Source organism: Pyxicephalus adspersus, chromosome Z (assembly GCF_032062135.1).
Source record: "Pyxicephalus adspersus chromosome Z, UCB_Pads_2.0, whole genome shotgun sequence".
Lineage (NCBI taxonomy): Eukaryota > Metazoa > Chordata > Amphibia > Anura > Pyxicephalidae > Pyxicephalus > Pyxicephalus adspersus.
Genome location: NC_092871.1, coordinates 21,740,515 through 21,764,671, shown reverse-complemented (window position 1 = coordinate 21,764,671; position 24,157 = coordinate 21,740,515). Strand labels below are relative to the sequence as shown.

Genomic DNA, 24,157 nt, shown 5'->3' with positions numbered 1-24,157 from the left:
TCCCAAAAACATACTAGTAAGTTAAATGTCTTTCCAAAAAATTGGACTTTGACTACATTGGGAACATTGGATTGTAAGTTCCTCTGAGAAAGTGTCATAATGCTGTGCTGTGTAATAGGTTGGTGCTATATAAATGGGTGAATATGAAAATTTTGAAATAAATTTGTCGTCTTGGTTGTTTTTGACAAAGAGGGTAGGTCAGGTTAGGTGGGATGAGGTCATTACTACTTTTTTGTGGTAGAATAGTGACATATAAAGTGCCGCAGCCATGATATTGGCAGCTCAGTCATTGAACTAGTTTCTTTTAGGAGTGCCTGCTACCTGGTCTGGACTGTTGTCTTAACCCTGGCTGGTAGATGGCAAGTAACCTACACTGGCTTGTGTTTGGCTAACCTGATGTTACCACTGTCAGGAGTTTGTTCTCCAGATATTGTCCAAAAGAGGATACATTATGCACTTATTTTGAATTGACTTTAGGATGGAATGGGAAAACCTGACTCATGTATGTCACCTGCTAGCTGTATGAGGCTTTGAGTCTGGAGAACAAGTCACCGACTAGCTTTGTATGTGTTCTTTGGTCTCCAGCAGTGAGCTTTCTTTGCATTCATTTCCTGATCTGTTCCCACCCACCTTCCTGTCTCATTTCTCCTGCTGAAATAGGTTTATTCCCATTTCCAAAATTAAGATTAAAAATGTGAGATTTGACCTTTTTGTAATCACCATGGCAAGTGTTCAAAGCTCACTCTGAGGGGTAATCTACCCAATGCACATCACTATAGTAAACCAAAGTGTTGTAAAGAAAATGGTTCTGATAGTTGCACTTTAAAGTTTTTAGGCATTTTCCAGAAAGTGTAATATAGGTGAACTGATCCCAACTCTCTTTTGCCATTAAATTTGTATGGTGCTATGCTTTACAATTGTCCAGCATTCTGAAACAAAATGCTGCACCCATTTATGGAATTCTTCTCACCTTTTTATATATACACATGTAAAAATACATAGTGTGAAAACAGTCTTCTGTGCCTCAAGCCAGTGTTGTCCTTTGCTGATAATGTCACGTCTTCTCAGTGACATTTTGATGCCATTATCCAAGCCACTTGCAAGAAATGGCAGTCACCGGTCCTTTAAAAACGCATTCCATTATTACTTCTGTTTAATGAATAACCACCAGCTTTTATATGGAAAGACAAGATCAGTTATGATATATAAAGTGTCATAACCCAATGTAACCAATCAGATTTGACTTTACTGCAGGAAATGTAGTGGAATACATTGATTGGTTGCTGAGGATTCCTACCCGTTTGTCTTCATGTTTTAGCGTGTAAGACTTTAATAATAGGATCTGTAATGGTGAAAATAGGCCAACAACATAAAAGCTGGCATTTGTCTGCCAATGCTAGTTGCAAGTAATTCTGTTTTTTCAAAATGGTACTCGTCAGGAATCTTCAACAAGGCAGCTCTAGGAATTTTGCTGTCCCAATAAAACCAGAAGAATTGCCTTCACTTCTATGTATGACCTCAAAACGTGACAAAGTTTTGATGGACAGACTTTTGTCATTTTTATAGGCACTTTAGAGCAACCTTTCTCAACCTTTTTACACTTGAGAAACCCTCAAAGTCTTGGGGAATCCCAGCTCGAACCAGTTTATTGGGGGTTGGTGGGAAAACGGCCTCCTAAATTGGTGACTAATGGAAAGCGTTCCCCCTTACAGTGGTGGCTAGATTGGACCTTTTATATGCAACTAAAAACAGGCAGGCAGCTGGCTCCACCAAGTAGTGGTGGCCAGAGAACTGTGCAGGCATTACCAAATTAGAGATCAATCCTCCACAGTTCGAGGAACCCCTAGCAACCTCTGGAGATTGGATAGAGAAATAATTAAAGCCACCGAAGGCTTTTGAAAGGTATTGGTAAATTCCACCAGTTTTGGGCAACCAAATGAAGAAAACTAATGTAAATTACTCAATAGCCTGGGTGTCTGACTGCTGTGGTTAAGTCCGTGAAACTCTTCAAAATCATCAAGAATGTTTGGCATTCAAGTAGAGGACTTTGTGTGGTTGCAGATGTGCTCCAGGCTTAGGCTGATGGTGTTTCTAGGCGGGCCATGCTTGTGCAGTTATTGGGTGTGAGAAGTAATGAGCTAATGGTTTGCTGGGTCTAAAGGGAAATTCTTATTCCTTTTTATCTGGATCCAGAACTTTATAGAGAATGCATTCCAAAAGTGGTAATAGGAATCTTTATTACAAGACTTTATGATGTATTTCTAAGTGAAGACTTTATTGCTTTGTGCCGAGAGTAAGACGACTATGTCTCGCACTGTATTATTTTGCTTTTAGACTGATCTTGTGTATTTATCTGGTTCATGCTGAAGCGGTGTTCTGGTATTTTCTAATTTCTTATATTTTATGAATTTATCATTAACAGATTAGTTTCTGTGCAGATGCCGTGGACAAGGCACCCCTCCTAGCTTTAGAACTTTCCAGCCAGATTGGACCCTTTTCTGTACCTATCCTCTCTGTGAACCCTGACCTGAATGTGTTCTAGAGTTCAGGCCAGGCCTGGGACATCTCACATTATGAGGCCTCCTGGGTGTTTGGGGAAAAAAGGCAATGGACCGCAGTAAAAAAAAGAACAGTGTATGATTGAAGAGTAAAACGGAATGTGTGATGGTATGCATTTTTTTGTAACTTTTGCTAGACTAGTTTTTGTGCTGTTTTTATCGCTGTATCTACGATAAAAATAGAGTGGCAGCTGAAATAAAAAACAGATACCCAGAGGGAAAGACAAATCACATAAAATTACTTGGAGAGACAACAAAATCTGGGGCATTATTATTATTAAACAGGAATTATATAGCACCAACATATTATGCAGCGCTGTATATTAAATAGAGGCATAATAATAATCCAGGTCTGGCTCCTAAAATTGTGCTTGGCTTTGCACTCTCAAACCCCCCCTACTTTTTATTTTTCCAAGCTGTATTGGAAGGGAAATTTCTCAATGGCATACAAGACCGCAAAAAATAAATTGGCAGGGATATTGGCTATACACTACACTATCCAAAACTTTTTTGGCTTTACATTTACTTTAAACAACTCGGAAAGGATAACAAAATATAAATATTTAAATTCTTAATCCCTTTTTATTCCCAGGGACATTGGTACCCAGCAAGGACACAGACAGCATTCAAACCTAAATGGGTTCTGGCACCAAATTCTAATAGCAATCGGGCTGATATGGTAATGCAGTGTATGAGTCAATGTAGTGGACAGAGAATGTGATTCATGAGTCAGTGGTGTTTGCACCCTGCGTTACTGCTCATTTCCTCTTATCTCTGGGCAGTATAATCAAATGGAAGCACAAGACACCCAAAAAACATCCAAACAGCCGAAAGGTATAAGGAGAGAACTATCCCTAAGGTTATACATAGGTCAAATGGCCTTTCTCATCCTTATTTGTCTTTTGAATGCATGAATTATAATAATATCCTATTATATGAATATACACGATTACGGAGTGTTCCTCTTTGCTATGCAGGAATAAGGAGATCTGTGTGCTTGACATGTCTCATACTGTTTCAAAACCTATTTAAAGGGGTACACAATAATTATTAAATCTCCAAAATCCCAAACCATCTGCTGGAAAGCTATATTCATATTCACAGCTTTAGTTCACTTCCACTATTCTTGTGCTGGAACAAAGGTGAATTTCAAATAGAATTTCTAATAAGCACCAGCAGATTTCTTGCTCTTGCCAGGAAGGCCTGTGTGATTGCAGCCTGTAAAGCATCTTTCCAAGTGTATTTATTGCATATTAGTGCGTGGTAAGTCATTCTCCTAGCTGGAAACAGGAGCAGATGTAGAAGATCACCCATGAACGACAGTATAGCCCGCTGCTATTAATCTTATGTGGCTGACATTCCACAAGGCACTGAAATGTTACATACAGACACCAGAAGGGATTTATGCCCGTATCGCTGAACAAATCGCATTATGGATACAGATTGAAAGTGTGGCTGGGAGTGTGTGATAATGCAAGGGCTGGGTTTGGCTACAGATCCTTAGAGATGGCAGATATGGCCATTGTTTCAGCTTGGTTTTTGTTGCAGGGCCAATAAACCCAAAGGTGCATGTTTAAATTTAGCGTTCACTTATTAGTGGAAGAAAACCAGAGCACCCAGATGAAACAAAAGATACACAGGCAGGCAGTGTTCGTATTAAGTTCTGAATCTGTCCTAAACTTGGTAAATTTTTGCTTTATATTTAAAATTTAACAATTGTTTTCTGTTTTGAGTAATATGTAAACTTTAAAAATTAACCTCCCATCCAAATGTTCTAGAAATGTGAATGCTTTGGAAAATTCTTATAGGGTCCTAATGAGATGGTACCTTACTCCCGCTAGAATAGCGCATGCATTCCCTTCGTTGTCACCAAGCTGTTTTAGGGGATGACACGTGAAAGGTACTATGAATCATATATGGTGGCTTTGCCCTAAAGGTTCTAGAATATGGATAAGAGTATACCATATGGTTTATACTGTACTGGGAATTAACTTACCTAAAGATCCTCGTCATACATTGTTTTATGTTCCTTTGCCTAATGTTGATAAAAAAAAAAAAAATCTACCCTTATTTCCCATATTTTTATGGCTACCAAGCAGACTATTGCATATGCGTGGAAGACTTCTGTCTTAAATCAAAAACCGAATGCATGGCACTATGGTTATTGAAAAAAATACAACTATTATTAACCACCCCTTAGCGGTAACCCCAAAGGTGACTCGGGTTAGAAAAAAAGATGCTAAAAGCGGTAACCTCGAGTCACACTTGGGGTAGATAAACCTATGGGAATTATTAGTAAATCGAGTCTTACCTAATCCGCCGGCGTCCTGCGTTGTTCTTCCCCTCGATGTCCATCTTTCTTCCTCTGGCCAGCTTCCTCAGCACGCGATGAGTCACTGGGGAGTTCCCGGTGATGTCGGTGCGTGCGGACGTTCTGTTTGGGGCGGGGAGGGAAATTCAAATCCATTTGTAGTGCATTCAATAAAAAATAACTGTTTTAATGCAATACAGTGGATTTATATGGGTAAAAACAGTACATTGTCTTTCATGAACATTTATTTTACAGTATAAAATAATAGTATGAGTATATAATTTTTTTTTTTTTTTTTTTTGAAATTTAAAAACTTAAAAAAAAAAATTTAATTCATTTTTTTTAAATATTTTGAGGATTTTGTTTCAAACTTTTTTTTTTCTCTTTTACTATTGTTATGCTGTAAAATACATTTTCATAAAAAACAATGTACCACTTTTGAACATATGAATTGGCCAGGAGGTTAACAATTACCACGATAGGTTTTTGGCTATCTGGCAACCCTGGTTGGACTATTATTTGCCTTCTGCTAGAACTCTTTCTCTCCTTTGTATTTAAAATTTAAATTTTCTCTATACTGTAACAAGATGTTTACCTACTTTCCAATTTCTTCCTTTCTCTTGTTTTCCCCTTTTTCTTAAAAACAAAAAATAACCCACCCATGTGTGTTTATTTCACTTTTTTTATTTATTTTATTTTTGCTTTGTTTTGTTTGTGTATTTGTATTAGTGATACATGTTTGCGTATAACCGATGCCGTGAAGTAACAGCTAAATTTCTTTATTTCTTATTGTGCAATATGCTAGACGATGGTTTTTATTTTCTGTATTTAATTTTCATTGTACGCTCCCAAATGCTTTTGCTTAAAGATTTTTTTCAATAAATCTTTTGTACTAGAAAAAAATAACCTCCTATGTGGTTTGATAGTTGTGCTATTGTTATATCTAGTTGATTAGTGTAAAAAAAGCTGATACCTTCCCATTCTTCCTGCCTCCTATAAAAACTGCCATGTTGCCAGTTGATGGGAGCATGACCAGTCAAAGGATCAATATCTCACTATTACCAATTGTTTCCTTAGATTACTCCTATGCACCATTCACCCTGAACATTCATCATTTTTAGTTTAGCCAAGGGGGCTTCCCAACAACTGCCAGCCAATAGCCAATGTCACCTTGTACTGCGCAATTGGTAGACCGAGAACAAAGCTCAACATGTTTCCCTGGTTGTTATAGTAAACTCACATTGGTCGCAATGGAGCAGGTATATGGTCCATCTATCAACTCATTGGCATTTTTTGGGAGTTCCACAATGCCTCTTATCAGAATAGTTGCCCCTTTTTTCCAGCCTTTCCAGTTCTACAACAGCCATATGAGCTGGTCCCCAAAGCTGATCCTTTCCAGATGAGGTCTGACTAATGCTTTGAACAAGGGCAAGGTCATGTCTTTCTGTGTTTTTTTTTTTTTCTTTACAAGAAAGTATTTTGCTTGCTTTGACGCAGATTGATATATCAATATATTAAACGAAAACTACAACTATAAAATTATTCATAATTTTTAAGTGGTCTGTTCAGAAACCTTTATCAAAAAATACAGAATATTAAGCGTATTAAATTGTAAACTTCATAATGCATATGGTTTTCAGCCGGATGAATGCTAAAAGATCACGGAGAGTTCCAACAGTGAATACATAATAGTTTTTCCTTCAAGGAAAGAATCAGTAGTAAATGGTAACACAATGCCATGTTCTATTGATTGGCAGACATGAAAACCTGCGACGCAGGCTAAATCTATTCTAAAAGAGAGCGGGAGGAGGGATGGAAAATGGAACCCTCACAGTTCCAGTAACTGAATACGTTCCATATATTGATTGAGTGACTTGGCTGGTTTCAGGAGACATTTGTTGGATTGTCCAGACGTGTTACTTACATGGTCAGCACTCACCGTGATATTCTAATGTCGGGGAATGCAGGATGGTAATGGATTTGCTTAATTCCAAGAATACACTGGGCTGGCTGATGGCATCCCTGCACATAGAGGAATGATTTATAATCTTTGGCATTTATTTAAATCTACAATAAAACAAAAGTAGGTGAAAAAGTAAGATATGATTCAGTGTTTTTACATTAAAAGCACCTGTCGTTTTGGAGACTAGATGCTGTTTGGAGGTAGGAAAGGCACAATGTAGTAAGTATCTACTTACATTTTGGTTCAGCCATTCAATAATCATTTTAATATTTTGATTATGTTTATGAAACCTGAAGCCAGTGTGAATATCTCTCAAGCACTTTCAATATATTTTCGTCTATCAAGTTAATTCATGTAAACCCAATCCGTAAAATCTCATGTTTGTTTTTTTTTAATAAAAATTAAATGATGATCTACAATAGGGATTTTTGTTAAGGCATCTTCTGTGATAGGATGAGAATGCTCTCCCCCTGTCTACCAATTGTGGAGTTGTCATCAAAGCTCCCAATGAATACTACAAGTGGACGTGCCAACATGCACTACACAAACATGGTCCATTGGTATGACCATCGGAAGACCAAATTTGTGCAGCTGGAGCTAGGTTCAAAGCACATAGTCAGAAAGCGGCTGCAAAGATTCTGTAGGAGGTCAGATACAACAAAGAAGGCAAAAAACTCAAACAAGTAGAGTTTATGTTACACGTAACAAACTTGAGCTATAGTTGCGGTAGTGATGTACTGGAACAGGTCTGTGACCCAGTGCTTTTACCTTTGCCTAAAGCAATCATTCTTTAACAGAATATATCTTCCACAAGATTGCTTAAAGTTAACTTAAAGTTAAAATGCAGAAAAAGAATTGGATACATTGAGTTCCACCAGTGTTGATAAGACCATTCGACCTAGGGATTCAACAAATCTGTCAAATCAAAGAAGACGCAAAACAGATAATTCAGGTCCATTAGAGGAATATGACGGCTGCATCCCAAATCAGTCCAAGGTACAGAAAAAAAAGATTGTTTATAACACAATACAACAATATTTGAAAATTAAACTTCCTATGTGTTGAACATTTATTATGAAAGACAATTGCAAACATAGCAACAGGTGAATTCTGCTTGATTGGTTTTGAAAAGTATCCATTGATTTTCACCAGTGAAGGTCATGTATTTTTGATCTATCCTTTTGCTTCAATTTCTTGCGCATCTACAAGCAATGTATACATTCTGTTTGCAAATAAAGATTCATTGATTAAAAGTAATGTTTCTAATAAATAGAAGATTAAAGAAAGAAATAATTTGTAATCATAAATGTAACTTTTCATTCTTGTTGATTGATTTTCATTGGTAGGCACAGGTTCAGTAGATTATGTGCATGGATTGCTTTGGTTCCTCTGTGCCATGTATGATATAATTAAATTGTCAATAATTGGATCACTTTTTTGGGATTAATTGCAATTAAAGTTTTATTTCTGTTTTTTACCTTCGCAAAATATAGAATCACATTAATGTTAGTAGGCCCTGTCTGCCTAAGCAGCATTTTTTCTCAATCTAAAGGTTTTTGGGTTTCCGAAAAGTTTTCCCCCCTTCTATCGTCTACTCTGACTGCATATCATCTGCCGTGTGTCTTCCCTCATTGTTCCTCCTCTCCTCTCCCCTTAAATCTTCTTCCATTCATACATTTCTGGAGTCTGTCATTTACATATAATTTGGCAGCTTGAATAATGAGTAGGCGACAGAATGAAAACCATGAATTACCAAACCATAGAGAAAATTCTGGTATTTCTCTCTGGCTCATATACAAGACAGGGCAGTAATTAAGGTGCAGTACATTTTTAGATAGGTGCAATTTTGATATGTGCATGCTCCTATTGCTCAGATATTTGTGTTCTGAACACGAGGATTACACTTACACTGGTACCAATCTAATTGTAGGAGGGGATTCTACTTTGGTATGAATAAATTGGGATATGTTGCCTAGCCTGGTAAATAGAGATATATTCAGGAAGGGATAGAGACAGACAGGCTTTTGTGATGTTTGTGTTTATTAGTGAACCGGTATTATGTGGTCCTAATTCTAACAAAGACCAACTGTTTTAAACCAGAAAAAGTACTATAGTAAAATGTGAATACAAGGTGACAATAAAATTATTCTGCCAACATATACTGATTGTTTTACAAAGTTTTCTTATTACTATTTTACTAGTCAAAAAGGTGTTTTAAGGTGGCCCGACGCGTTTCGCCTTTTGGCTTTTTCAGGAGACAATTGAGATCCAAAATATAGGCTCACAATGTACAGTAATATGCAAGGCACAGCTGGATCAATGTATCCCTGGAAAAATTAAAATGACGTATTTTTGTGAGATCTGGCTGCAGATGTGCAGAAGAAAGTGCTCAAGAGAATTGCAGGATAAGTAGGCTGAAATAGGATAAAAATTCTAGTTATTGTAGGAGTTAAAGATGTGTTCATAAATTTTCAAAAATATCTTGAAATGAAATATCATAATATGAACACATTCACTATCCTAATATTATGAGCATAATATAGATATTGGAATGTCCACAATGGTTATATTATAGAGTGGTATTCAATCAATGTTAGTGATCCTTGTTCTGGGATATAACTACAGTAGGTTTCCACAAATGGTTTCAATTATACATAGGGTATTTGCTATTTTTGCTGGTATGTGGATTATTGAGTAATGTATTGCGATTCCAGGTTTCCAATTTTCATGAAACAGTGTTAATAGGTGTGGTGATGATTAATGAGTTTGGGAGGTGCTATTCTGACGTCCCAGAACTATTAGTGGTTCGGGGGTGAGTGTGAATACCGGGCAAGACGTCTGCAGCCAGCCTCCAAAAGAGAGGGATACATTGACCCAGCTGTGCCTTGCATAATACTGTACATTGTCATCTTATATTTTTGATCTCAACTGTTCCCTGAAGAAGCCAAAAAGTGAAACGCGTTGGGCGCTTTGAGACACCTTTTTGACCAGTAAAATGGTAATAAGAAAACCTTGTACAACAACCAGTATATGTTGGCATAATAATTTTATTGTCACCTTGTATTCACATTTTAATATGGTACTTTTTTGGTTGAAAAAAGATGGTCTTTGTTAGAATTAGTACCACATATTAACTGTTCATTAATAAACACAAATATCACATTGCCTATAAAAGCCTGTCTGTCTCTATCCTTCCCTGAATATTACACTTGCACTATTTTTTAAAACTAGCAGCAGCCTGCTAGAAAAAAAGATACACACATTTTTCTGTTATAAATGAAAGCATATAGATTTTATTCAATTTCAATCAAATACAAACCCACTCAAATAAATGTATCACGCAAAAAAAAAATAATAAAGGTTTTTTTTAAATGCTTTATCCAAAAACAATTTATAGTTCATGTACTCCTCCCAAATCATCCAGAACATATATTAATGTTCAGGAAGTGTATAAACAAACTGTAAAATAGTCATTTTTGTGCTCAAAAATAAATCTTGAAAAGAGGTGTAAATTGTCTTTTTGAAAAACACAACCGATATGTATGTCTGTGCTTACCACTAAAAGTGACCATTTTGTAAGTACCACCACCAACTGAAAATGGGATTACATTGAGGAGGTACTTTTATTATACATTTATTATTATTATTTATTTATTTGAAAGCCCTAAAATATTATTTGAGAAACCAACATGGGTTTCCAGAGATTCAAGTAGCGTTCTTTTTCAATTGTCTTACATGGGAAGGTATTATTTTTTAATTAAAGAGGAACTCAACTCGTTGGTGTGGGTAAGCTTTTTGCCATATTCAGCACATCATACTTGCTGATTATGGCACACATTTATGCTTTTTTTTTCTCTTGCAATCCTGCAGCAATGACAGGTCTAGAATCCTGGTATCGCCCCATGCCCCAAAACTGTCGTCTTTGTTCCTAACTCTTCCAGGTCCACCATGATACTTTTTGGCCATTGGATGCTAATGATAAAACTTGCATACATTAGGCCTGATTTAATAAAGCTCTCCAAGGCTGGAGATGATACCTTTTAATCAGTGAAACTGGGTGATCCAGGAAACCTGATATGGATCTGGTCCATGATTCAAAACATTTGCCAGCAAATGACTTTGAAGAAATCCATTTCAGGTTTGTTGGATCACCCAGCTTCACTGATGAAAATGTATCTTCTCCAGCCTTAGAGAGCTTTACTAAATCAGGCCCATGGACTCCAGCATCTAGTCTTGTTTCAGCAACAGCTTCAAAAAAGGTGGGCTGTACACTGCATGGTGCATATCATCCTGCTGACTTTCTGTATTTTGCTTTTTACATTTTAATAAGGATTTTTTTTCCACAAACCAGAGGGGCTGCAATTGCCTAACTTTAGGTACTCCTAGTCCCCTCTTATTCATTCTGGGATAAATGCCCTAAGGCAGAGGTAGGCAAACTCCAGCCTTTAGGCCGCATACGGCCTAGCCAGTATTCCAGTCCGGCCTAACGCCCCCCTAAATATTTATTGTTGGATCTGGCCTAAATGAATTGTCGCATATCACGAGTACCCGGGATATCATCGAGTTCCCGCACATAACCCCAATTACTATGCCTAAAGAGCAGAAGCAACGCGCAGCTACCAGTCTCGGAAGGTTGACCTCGAACGTTGTGTCTTCAACCCCGAAGAGACTGAGGAATTATTCTTCGTCCAACGCGGCAACAAAGCCCTGTGTTTAGTGCAATGACACCAAGAGCACTTTCAAGCGGTCAATCTCAAGGGGCATTTCGATGCCAAGCACGCGCATATGTACAGAGACTACACCGCGGATGAGCAGAAGACTAAGGCTGCTCGCAGTCATGGTTGAAAAAACCTTTCCTTGGACACCTTGTTTCTTCTGGCCTAGTGTGCCTTCTTGACCTCCTGAAATAGCCTAGTAGTCCAAAAAGTTTGCCGACCGCTGTCCTAAGGAAAAATAGGTTTGAGTAAGCAACTGCTTACAAAAAAACACCATGTGAAATCCATCATTGTGCAAACATGGCCTCAAGCTTTGGAACTACATCATACTTTATCCTCTGTCTGCTTTCAGCATTAGACTAGCTTGTCCTCGTGTGCCTTGTTGCTCTGTCTGTAGACATTAGCATAGCATGACTTGCATGCAGTTTACAAGATGTTGCTTCTTATTTTACTGCTCTGGTCTCCTGACTCACCCTGGGAAGGATCAGCGGCTGCAAGATAGGGAGGGAGGAAATACTCAGAAGAATCTGAATTCTGTTCTATGTGCAAGGGACACTGACCGATTCATCCGTTGCTGTAGATACCAAAAGTCACAAAGAAGTAATATCTACACAGCAGGAGTCATTAGGGCTTTATGAAATAACCAAGTGTGGCAGGACAAGGATGAGCTCTATGGCAACCCTTCCAATCAGTTTATAGTAATTAAGCACAACTTCAGCGAGAGCAGCTGACTTCTGGTTTCTATGGATCACTGGGGAAAATTTAGTATTTTGGTATACATGAATGTGTTTCTTAGCTATTTGGATAGAGCAGGGATATATGTTATTAACTCTCATGTGTTTTTATCTTGCATTTGACCAATGGAGTATTGGTAATAGCACTCAAATGAGAGTGAAAATTCAATATTTGAAACCGGCCAAAAGCATACATCTTCCAGTGGGGACACTTGTTCAGTATACTTAAAATCTTATCTGCTTCATATAATGGGAAACAAAAATAATTTTCCTACAACTGACTTAATATTTAATATTGAATTCTTTTCAAAGTTTTTAACCCGTAACAGCCAATCAGATTTCTGCTTCTTTTGGTTAGCAGAGAGAATTCTGAACAGTTACCATAAGTTACTGGTGTTTAAGAATAACAACTAAAAGACGACTTTTAACCCATAGCCACCAATCATACAAGTTTCTTTAAATTGAGCAGTTATTGTTTTCTGTTGGTTCTTGTAACCTTGTTTCTTTATCATAGATCTTTCTGCTACTTTTAGTTTAAAACCTAAAGTCCCATCCAGAGCTTAAAAAATACACGAGCAAGCCTAGCTGTCCCGTTTTTCTTATGCGGCTTCCCCAGCAGGTCTGTAATTGAGTTTAATTAAACATTTCCCATCAGAGAGATATTCCCCTGCTTATTTCTCCTGCTGTTCACATCAAAGAATCAAAATAGCAATTTCCTTGGAGAATACAAAGGGTAGGGAGGAGTCGGAAGATAATTGTTGCATGATTCACATTGTATAGATGATCACACTTGGGTTACGCACACTAATACCCCTTTTTTTGAATGTGTAAGGAGTCTCCCTTGAATATATTATATGTTCCAGTAACAGTGTGTAATTTATGTGTGTGTTCTATGTTTATATTTGGAGTACAGGAAATACACCAGTATCTGTCTTCTGCCCTTCCCTATTCACTCAGGGTACACCCTTCTCATTTATTGTCTTATGTCAGGTTTGTTATGCTGGCACTTCCTCTGTTCATATAGAGTTTGTAGAAATCTTGCCGTCAGTGGATCCTGCAGACAGAGTGCTGACATAGGAGGCTAAAATCATTAAAATTATTAGGCTTGTAAATGCTGTAACAATCTTTATTTTCAGCTGTCAATAATTATCAGTGCTCAACCCATTTTTGAGTCAGGTGTAAAAAATTTTATGCGAATGGCAGCCCCTGTATTGTGACCGAACTATTCAGAAACTACCCAAAAACAGCCAGGTGGTAACTGAAATGTGCCAGGTGGTGCACCCAGCTAAAAGGAGCTGGGGGGAACACTGCTTATAAATATCAATTAGATAGTGAATTTAGGCTAGGCATTTTTTTTTAAATATATACTATCATTATACTATCATTATACTATCATATATATTATCATTACATTTTATTCCCTATGGGACAAGTCAATTACATATCTTGAAAATTAGATCTATACATGTCGCATACGCTTACCTTTACCAATCCCGATATCACACACAGATCTGTGGCCAGTAAAAAGGTGTCCCTTAAATTAATGATGAGTGGAATGGTAGAATATTCTTTGGTTAGGGGAAAAAAAATCCCCTTACATTGGTGGTCCATGAGAGGAAGAGTGCTTCTTATTTGGGGTAAAAGGGATAAAGGAAATTTCTCTACATTGGGAGCAGTGGAAGGATAATGCCTCTGATGTTAATGGTCAATGGGTTGCAGAGTCCCCCATACATCTGTCGTTGGTGAGTGGAATAAGACCTCCTGGTAAACATTGGGTAGAAGAATACTTCCTTACATTGTTTGGGAAAATGTGCCTATTATTGGGGGTCACTGGAAGGAAATAAACCCTACACAGAAGGTCAGTGATAGAATGAATCCTGCTTAAATTGGTGGTCAAAGGAAGATATAGCATGGTAGTTACATTGCTGGTCAGTGGAAAACAGAAATGTCCTCTTTTGTGGTCAATCGGGAAAAAAGCCCTTACACTGCATTTTAAGGTGAGAAGAAGCATTATCCTTTACATTTAGGTGTCGGTGGGAGGAAAATACATTTTACATTAATATCCGTATCTTACCTGAGAGGCAACAAAATATGATTCACTGGTCCTGTTCCTTTGAACAGCAGTGCAATTAGAACTATGATGCACTATGAGACTATAACAGGAAAATGCATTGACTAAAATGTACAAGATACACAAAAAGTGTAGAATTAAAATTTAGCTTAGCTTGGTAGTACGTTAAACGGCAGGCTGATCGGCAGGCAAACATCTTCTGATCACTTGGTGTGATTATGGGTACTGTTTCTAGTTGTCTATAAACAGTTGAAGTCTACGGCCACCTTAAGCCTACCAGAGAAATAAACAGTAACCGATGACAAAATTACTGTGAATAAAAAATACCAATGGGCACATGCTAGATCAACCTCTGCCACAGCTTCCACTTGTTCCCTCTCCTGATCTCTACTGCAGGAGATAGTGAAAGCTGTGGAGGAGATCCAAGCTTCTGTAAATGCCACTTTCGCCTTGGACTTTGACTCGTGAAAATTCAGGATCTCGGGTCAATCAGTGGCATTAGCTACAGAATAGGCAATAATTCTGTTTCTTCTTTACAGGTACTGTATGTATTGTTTTTTTTTTTTTTTTTATTATGTGATAGGGTCTCTTTTGTTTAAATGTAAATTTGTATTAAAGTTTTTAACATATACAAGTATACAACAAAGCAGGATCATGATAGGGTCTTTAGGGTTGCCTTCAGTACATAATAATGTATTTTTAGTAATAATGTTGGCAGCAATTCCGATTCTTACTGGCCAAGTTGAAGACCTTGGTCTCCATGTACTTCATCCAGTCTTCAGCAGTTTTTCTTATGTAGAGTGTACAGATAGTTTGGATATTTAAAGGTTAACATCAGACCTGTCAGTTCCTCTTCTGAGGTCAGACTTCCACACATTTTTCATGCTTTTCACGGAAGGAAATCCTTTTGTTGATGTAAGAACACAGACCCTCCCTGATGTCTCCCAAGCAGTCTGAGGGGGGGAGATCCACACCCTAAAAGATGCTGAATGATGGTGATCGAGGAAGGAAGTTTGAGGGGCTGAAATTTCTCTAGGAAGTCACACACCCTAAATGTATTTATTTTTACTGCTTTAGTATCATTCTGATTATTGTGCTGTGATGTAATTATAAAATTCTCAAGCTCTGATGTAATATGTTAAAAAATTGTGCCTCTCATTTATAAAAAGTCACACTGTTACCTTTAGCCATTACTTAGATTCAATAGCTGATTAGCATACATTTACCAGCTGGTTCATTGGTGGAGCTGCCATTGATCCCATCAGAGGGTCCTGTGGTTGGCCATGACCGTAATGAATCCAAAGAACATGGACGTGGAGGGCTTTCTTAGACACAAATGGCTGGATTAGCTACGCCTTTGTCTCAAGTCAATGGGCAGAGGTTAGAAAAGGAGAAAAGGATCAAAGGAAGTTGTTGCTAGCATCACCTAATTTAAGGGAGAAGGGGAGTTGGATGATTGCAACTGCTCTTTATACCTTCCCAATTGATTTAACCCAGTGAGTAGTTATTTGGTGGGGATATTCCTAGTGGCATAGGATTAGGGAATTGCCATTTAAATATATAGATCAACCTTTTTAACCTGAGGAGACCCCTGAAATAGTTACAATATTCACGGCTCACCATATATTAGTGTGGTGGCCGTTGGGAAGAATGTCACCCTTGCAGATCATTGGTGTCACCAAAAAGATCATTGGTGTCAGATAAAATGACCCGAGAGGCAGAAATTGTTCATTGCTCAATCAACCGCTAGCAACATCTGCAGGAACCCTGGTTGAGAAACACTACTATAGACTAATTTAAAAGAGACCTGTTATGTATGTTACTGTTAAGAAGGGCTCCGTTATGGTGAACCTTGTGCTTTTTCCTTCTTGATCAAAACAAGGGTTTACTTTAAGTTGACCACTGATGATCCTGACCAATTTTCATACATGGTGGCTAGTGTGGCATGTGTGGTGGCATGTGTCTAGCAGTCTTATTTTGCGACCCTAAAGTTAGCCACACATCACATGAAAACTTTTCTGCAATTTAATTTATTTTTGACGAAGCTGGAATCGAATCCCAAAAAAGCAAGTGTGGAACATAGTAGTTAGAAATTGGTAGTTTTTGTCAAGCACAAGGAGATGTAATTAAAATTTCTATTACTTTAGTAGTTATTTTTGGGTTGCACTATATTTTTTAAATTGTGCATTGAAGCTGTCAATGCAAAGTTTGATTGATCAAATTGGGGCAATCAACGGATGACATGGGTGGTAAATTGTTTATTTGCAAGAAGCAACCTTTGATCCTTAATTTGATTTCTAACCAGCGGTATGTAGTTGATGTTGTCATGTGTATGGCCCACCTTAAGTTTGAAAACTACAAGGCAAACTTTACATTTGTATGGCATGTACTTGGGTTGTTTTCAGGTACTTTAATTTCCCCCACAGCCCCAAATTTTTTTACCAACTTTAAAGTGTGCATGCCTTTGTCAGATTATCCCATAGCAACATTAGATTTTAGGCTATTTCAGGAGTAATAACTTGTTGGTATATTCTGTTGGTATATTCTCTCAATTTCTGCATAATTTGTTGACATTTTTTTCTTTTCTGCATGCTGAGGATTGTTCTCTTTGCAGATAAAAGATTGAACCCCTGCCTGACTCAAGCCAACTGATGGTGATCTGTAGGCCTGGTGGGGGAGGAAAGTCTAACAAACAGCTGTCCTGATTTTTTTGTGTCTACGTTACTCCCCAGCTGCTTTCCATACCCTCTCCGCTGTCCGGATCTTTTGTCCCCTCTTTCTCCAACACCCCCCTTGTCTATGCACAGCTGTTGCCAAGTATGACTTTTCTTGGCCTTAATTAAAACGAGGATACACAATGGAAGGAAAAGGGGGCCATCGGTCACGCCTTCTCAGGCAACCACCCTCAGTCTGCTTGAGGCCTAGTGTGTCCCTGGAAGGCCTATGGCTGAAGTAAATGAGCTTTTAGTTGTTGAGTGGGGCGGGTGTTTTGGGGAGGAATTACTGTTGTCACAGCATCTGTGTCCTATTCAGACACTCGTGCTGGACCTATTCAGGGGACATAAAAGGAAGGGAGATGGGTATTGTCTGTGGCACACGCTGTACTATCCCTCCCGTCACTCACTATCACCCCCCTGTGAGTGAAAGGTCATTTATATTAATTATTTGCATGGCAGAATTAAGTGACTTGCACTGGCCATCTGTATGACACTGCTTGCTCCTCTATCTTCAACATTATGCACATTCTTCTTTTTAAAACAGAGCCATTCTGTAGGGTGCCAGAGCAAATAAAAGTAAGCGTAAGGCTATAAAATGTGAATGAGGAGGTTGGAACGGACAGTGTCTACTTTAGCTGGTGGATTTATGAGAGGGTGTTCTGTAAAAGTGAAGTGGTAGAAAACTAAATTGCACTTGCTTCTCTAAACAAGTCGCTCAACTACAATTCAATTTTATCTCCCTTTTTTTTTATAGCATAGAGAAGAGTAAAGCCGTAATTAAACCATAGTGGGGGGTTGGCCAAGATTTGCCATAATGTTCAAGTATTCAGAATATGATTCGCCTAACTCGATGTACTACTTCTACAAAGAAAGAACTAACCATGCTGTATACTAGGAATCATTCTCCAAGTTCTTTATTATTAATATTAATATTACACAGTATTTATATAGTGCCATCATATTATGCAGCGCTGTACAATGTCCATAGTGGTGTCACTAACTGTCCCTCAAAGGAGCTCACAATCTAATGTCCCTACCATAGTCATATGTCATTATTGTAGTCTAAGGTCAATTTTTAGGGGAAGCCAATTAACCTCACTGCATGTTTTTGGGAGGAAACCCATGCAGACACGGGGAGAACCTGCAAACTCCATGCAGATAATGTCCTGGCTGGGAATCAAACCTGGGACCTAGCGCTGCAAAGGCCGGAGTGCTAAACCCTGAGCCACCGTACTGCCCAGTTCTTGTACACTAGACAAATTATCGGTCACAGTATGATAACACAATCTAGAAAGCACAGTAGACCACTAACCTATAACTGAGTTACTTTCATTAACATTCACAGTGCAAGTAAATTACCTCATTTGTAAGCACAGAAGCTTGACACAACCACATGCACAGTTTTGTTCCCAAATGACTCTGCTCATTTTTATTCCCTTAATCTGTAAATTCATCTCATTAGGATGACTGTTTTGTGGAGCAGAACATGTGTCTTCATTAGGAGAATCATGCAGAAGATCTACCGTAGCTGGGTACAAACATATTTTTCCCAAGATTTTCACTAATTTTACATATCCTCATACCCACAAATCTCATACACAAGGTCTACTGCCTGATAATGGCTGGAGGATGGATTGACTTGCAGTATACCAACCATCAATAGCACTGTTTTAATTAGAATGATATGTTTCCTATTCATCCGATCTGCCCTAAATTTGCTTTCTGTAGTTTTCTCCTAATTTCCTAAAGTTTTGAAAATAAGTTTAAACATCTTTTTTGTCAGCCCATTATTTGGCTTATCTATCAGATTCCCACCAGGCCAGGCCTTATGTTTATAGACCAGGCAGGTGGCAAACCTCAGGGGTCCTCTTGCTCCTCTGTTTTGCTCCTCCTGCCCTGTTTAATAATAACAGCCGAACCACTGCTGTGATAAGTAGTTTACAGACCACCAGTTAGGGGTGAGACACCAAGTACGTCGGTGACAAAGGGAGTGCATTCTGCTACAGGGCTTTCTGACTGGCATTACAGAATTAATTACTGCTGTATTTTGGGGGAATGGGGGGTTCAAGGAGCTGCTCTTGGATGCCTCTCTGGCATTGCAGCCTTCAGTCCATGCAATATTTTATTGGTAACATGGTTTAGGCACTGGTAATATGCAAAATGAGCTGTACCATATTGGTGTATACTGCTCATCATATTTAAAAATATGTAACCAAGTCACATTTATGTTTTTTTTATTATAAATACATTTTGCTCTACTAATCCAAGGTCAGCTTCTTTACAGTATGTGAACGTAAAACTTGGATCTTCTTGGAGACCTTGGAGAGTAATAGTAGTGATGATGCATTTCATATTCTTAAGTTAAACCTAAAGTGTCCTCCTTTCAGTTAGCTTGTAAATTCTGCCACGTCACTGCCATGAAAAGTGAATTCGGAGAAATCCATCTTCTATTCTTGTCTGCATCTTTCTGCTGTCTTTAGAGACGTCACCTGCCGTGTTCACCATACTATACACCTAAGGAACCCCTGCCAGCCCTATCTTAGGAGTATTCACCTCTGCAGCATCATTGCCACCATTCTTAATCCCGTCAGGATCCTGTAGCCTGGCAACCATTGCCACGGAGACAGTGTTTTCGGGATATGTGGGAAGCAGGATCTGACATGATGACAGCAGAGGCCTGGGATCGCTGATCATTGTGTGTTCTCTACTCTATATAAGATGGATGAGTTTAGTACTTTATGAGGGAGGGCATAAAGTAACATTATATCCTACAGCAAGTAAACTTTATTTCCATTTTCTTGCTACTGCCTAAAGAATTAAAGCTAACACCCATTGTGACAAATCTTATTATGTTTCTGTATTCCAGCATTGCATCATGTCTTATAACATAGGATTTCCGTGTAATTGCCTTACTTCCATGAACCGCTAAGATCCCTGCTCATGCCACCTCCAGTAGTCAATCTGCCGCAATTAAATAGCATCCCTTCCTTGTTGTATTTTGTTAATAAGAATGTATGACAAAGTTAAACTTTCCTGTTTATTGTATACTTGGTCTTCCCAAGTGCCATTTCTTCCATTTTTGTGGCCATGATATGTGTTTAGATGAGACAGGTTCCAAAAGTTTGCAAACTTTGTTTGTTTGCAAACTATTTGTTAAACAACAAAAGAAGGATGTGAAGATAGGGACGTGGTTGAATAATTTGAGTGTATATAGACTTAGTATGCTTTTTTTGGAGAAGGTTTGGGGGAGGTGAGGGTTGCCACCGCTGCAGGTGCTGTTCATGGTGGATAAAACGATTGCATCGCCTGTCTACAACATTACACCCCCTGCCAGACTTAGGAGGTTTTAATTCCCCCTTTTTAAAAAAAAAGAGTATTTTAGAACCATGGCTAATCCCAACAATACTGTAAGCAGGAGGCCAAGCAGCTTCTGCAATGGTCTCTGGTATGAGCTTTAGCATAATATGGATCCGTGTGGATTCTTCATCTAAAATGCATGCCTTCTGCCTGTAGAAATAGAGCTTTTTCATGCATGTCACTGTGATTTCAAGACTGGCATGGTATGTTTGTGTTGTGATTCCTAAGTGCCTCAATAGTGTTATATACTATACCAGATACACTATAGCATGAATATATGTCCTTGTGCGATACAACGTGGATCATAAACCTGTAATATTTGTATGATATTCTCTGCTCAAATATAATTGTCATACTTATTCTGACAAGATGTTTCACAATGGTAGAGTGTTGTACTGTGTATTCCAGCCAGCAATGCAGAAAGTTTGGCATTTGAAGTGTATAAAACCGAGAGCAATATATAGGGAAGTAGTATTTAGTCCCTAGATGTTTCAGCTGTTGTTTTTCCAATTGTTTCCCTCTCTCTTTCATACCTTCGAGTGTTCTCCCCAGCCCCTTTTAGACGGGAGCACCACCCGGCACTTTTCAGTAACCACTCGGCTGTTTTCGGGTAGTTACGGATGAGTTGGGTCATAATACAGGGGCTGTCACCCGCCTAAAACTTCTTCCCATCTGGCTTAAAATAATTTCTCAGGTGAGCGCTGCCTTCCAACTTTAGATATTTGTACAGAGGTACGAACGATGTGAAGGGATAATGGGACATGCAGATTATTGGGGTACAGTTTAGTGGCCTCTGATCCATTGCACAGAATCTACTACACGTGTTTGGCATAGTCCTGAAGGCATCGTGTCAGTGACAGTCCCCTAGTGCAGACCTCAGTGATGGACCATTGGGCTGACCGATACTTACCTGTTTCTGCAGTCTATAGATTCATGCAGTCACTGCTGCATCCTCTGCCTGTCCTCTCCCTGGCTCATGTCCAATCTCTAAGGATGCTGTTTAAGTCCTTAGTTAAAGGTGGACTTGGTAAAAAGCAGGAAGTGGGTATAGACGTTCTCTACTCTTCTGTACTTGCACCTGTAAATCCAGTGCTGGAAGGAACAATCCAGGGGTTGAGGTAGTGCTGTAGTGTAACTATGGAAGAACAGCATTGTCCCCCTTAGTTACGTACTCCTGATTTGGACTTAAAATACCTCCCCCTTCCCCTTTTTAACATACAGAAACATATTCTGTAATGTGCAGCAGTACTATGGACAGGCTGATCAGTCTCCTTGGGATTTCAGCACAGTAGAGGCTCTGTGTTGTCTGTATACTACAGGAAGTTTCCTTGCTTACTATTTGTTCACATTGGACTTTTAGTGTATATTTAGAAGGGTACAAACAATAGAAATGCATTGTAAAGGTCTACATACACTTGCACAAGTGATACGCTTTATCAACTAACTGGTTTTCAAAAATTCGAACCCTTCCATATTTTATCTTCCAAAACATTTGGAAATTTTTTAGGCTTTTTTGGTTTTTGATGAAGTATGGAAAAAATAAACACCATTTCAAGTTTTTTTGAAAATGAAAACATTTGCCATCCCTTTTCCTTTTAGCTAACCATTGTCACTCAATTTACATTGTCACTCAACCATTGTACCTAATTTAGAAAAAAGTAAAAATTAAAAAGAGGATTAGAGGTAAATATCTCAATGGGGTACTTGTTTCAGAAACAGTTGTCTAAGAGGATATCCCTTTATTTTAAGTAATCACCCCTTCCTTTCTAGTGTGTCCAGAGCAGAAGTTAAGGAAAATATCCTTCAACAGAGTCTGATTTTTACCATTCCCTTCTCTATCCAAGTTATGAAAAAAATGTTTTTAGATTTAGTAGTACTTTTATTAATAAAGAAAGCAAAGGTATCTTTCCGTTTTCCTAATAAACTTTAAGCGCATCTTTTTTTTGTTACGGTTAAGTCAAGATATCATGGTCCCATGCTTTACCCATTACTGGGTGCTGGGGACTTGGTTCTGTAAAAACCTGGGCCTGGAGTGACTATTTTTTAAATCCTTTTTGGGTTTTTATTATGTCAGTGGTCATTTGAAGGTAGAGAGAGTTGCATGGTGGTTTGGTACTAATCCAAAATTTAGTTTACAGGGAAGTCAGTAGTTTGAGCCTCCTGCACTGAAGATTGGTAATCTTGGTAATCTTTTGTATTTTGGAAAAAAATTTTGCTGGGTACTACAGATACTTTGTTTGCTTTTTATTAGTATTTTGTTATATATCCCATTGAAGGAACCTCCTGAAAAAAAAGGGACAATTGCCTTAGATGTTACCCTGGTTATCTTTGATGTTATTATTATTATTATTATTATTATTATTAATAATAATAAACAGGATTTATATAGCGCCAACATATTACGCAGCGCTGTACATTAAATAGGGATTGCAAATGACAGACTAATACAGACAGTGATACAGGAGGAGAGGCCCCTGCCCCGAAGAGCTTACAATCTAGTAGGTGGGGGAATTTCACACACAATAGGATGGGAGATATGTAGTGGTGGGAAGTAGTGGTGGTTTCAATTGGCAGAAGAAGATGGGTAGGCAAGTTTGAAAAAATGGGTTTTGAGCGCTCTTTTAAATGAGCAGAAAGTAGGAGCAAGCCGAATAGGATGAGGAAGACCATTCCAGAGAGTTGGAGCAGCTCTAGAGAAGTCTTGTAACCGTGCGTGTGATGAGGTTATGAGTGAGGAAGTCATTAGTAGGTCATTGGAGGAGCGGAGAGAGCGGCAGGGGGAGTATTTTTTAACCATGTCAGAAATGTAAGTGGGACAATAACTGTGGAGGGATTTGAAGGCAAAGCACAGGAGCTTAAATTTGATTCTAATTTAAATTTGATTTGGTGGATCTTTGATGTTATGCCCTTCTAGATGATGTAGAAATGGAGGTGAACCATATGGGTACAAAGACACAGCCTACTGGAAATGCATTGCTTATCTTGGATTATTCTGCATAATAACACTTTTATTTTTGTTCTAGGTCATCTTTTCTGACATCCTCTCTATTTTGGGAACTCTCTAACCATTGCGCTGTCCTTTCTCTGCGTGATTGGAGGAGGAGTAGGGCAGAGACGTTTGGCTGTTGGATGCCCACATCGGACGACCCTGCCGCTCCCACCCGCACAGTAAGTGTAACAATCTGTGTCACGATCATTGATTAAAGGGTTGTTCAATGTAATTTTATCAACCACATCATACTCAAAGTTGTCTCCCAAGTCAGTGTTTCTCAACCAGGGTCCCCGCAGAGTCTTCTAGGGGTTCTTTGAGCAATGGAAAATTTGTGACTCATAGGTGGGTTTAACTGACACCAATAATCTTTTTGGCTATCTGTAAGAGTGACACTCTGACACTTTTTTTGTTCTTACCAGTAATGCAAGACATATTCTTCACACAGACCACTGCAATGATATACTGTGAGCTATGGATATATATATTTACAGCAGGGGTTCCCCATATTAAAAAGGCTGAACTATAGTATACCTTTCTATCTTACTCTGCATGTGGGGAGGCGAGGGGTAACTTACAGCTGGGCCAGCATTGAGGGTAATTGAACACTCCCAAAAGAGGAGAGGAATATGTTGTGCGACATGGGAGAGGCATGTGCTAGGGAATTAACTTCTTATGTCAAATTTGATTACTAGTGATGTAAAGTTCTAGGTACCAACTTTGTTAACATGTATCTAAAGCA

General features: G+C 38.5%; 1 protein-coding gene across 1 annotated transcript in view; it reads left to right on the top strand.

Annotated features, from left to right (window-relative positions):
• The window catches only part of NUMBL (NUMB like endocytic adaptor protein), a 54,164-nt gene that overhangs the window by 7,592 nt on the left and 22,415 nt on the right, over nt 1–24,157 (top strand). Inside the window, exon 2 of the mRNA XM_072429870.1 lies at nt 23,450–23,594. The gene's annotated coding sequence lies outside the window, so the exon portion shown is untranslated. The remainder of the gene's footprint in view (nt 1–23,449; nt 23,595–24,157) is intronic.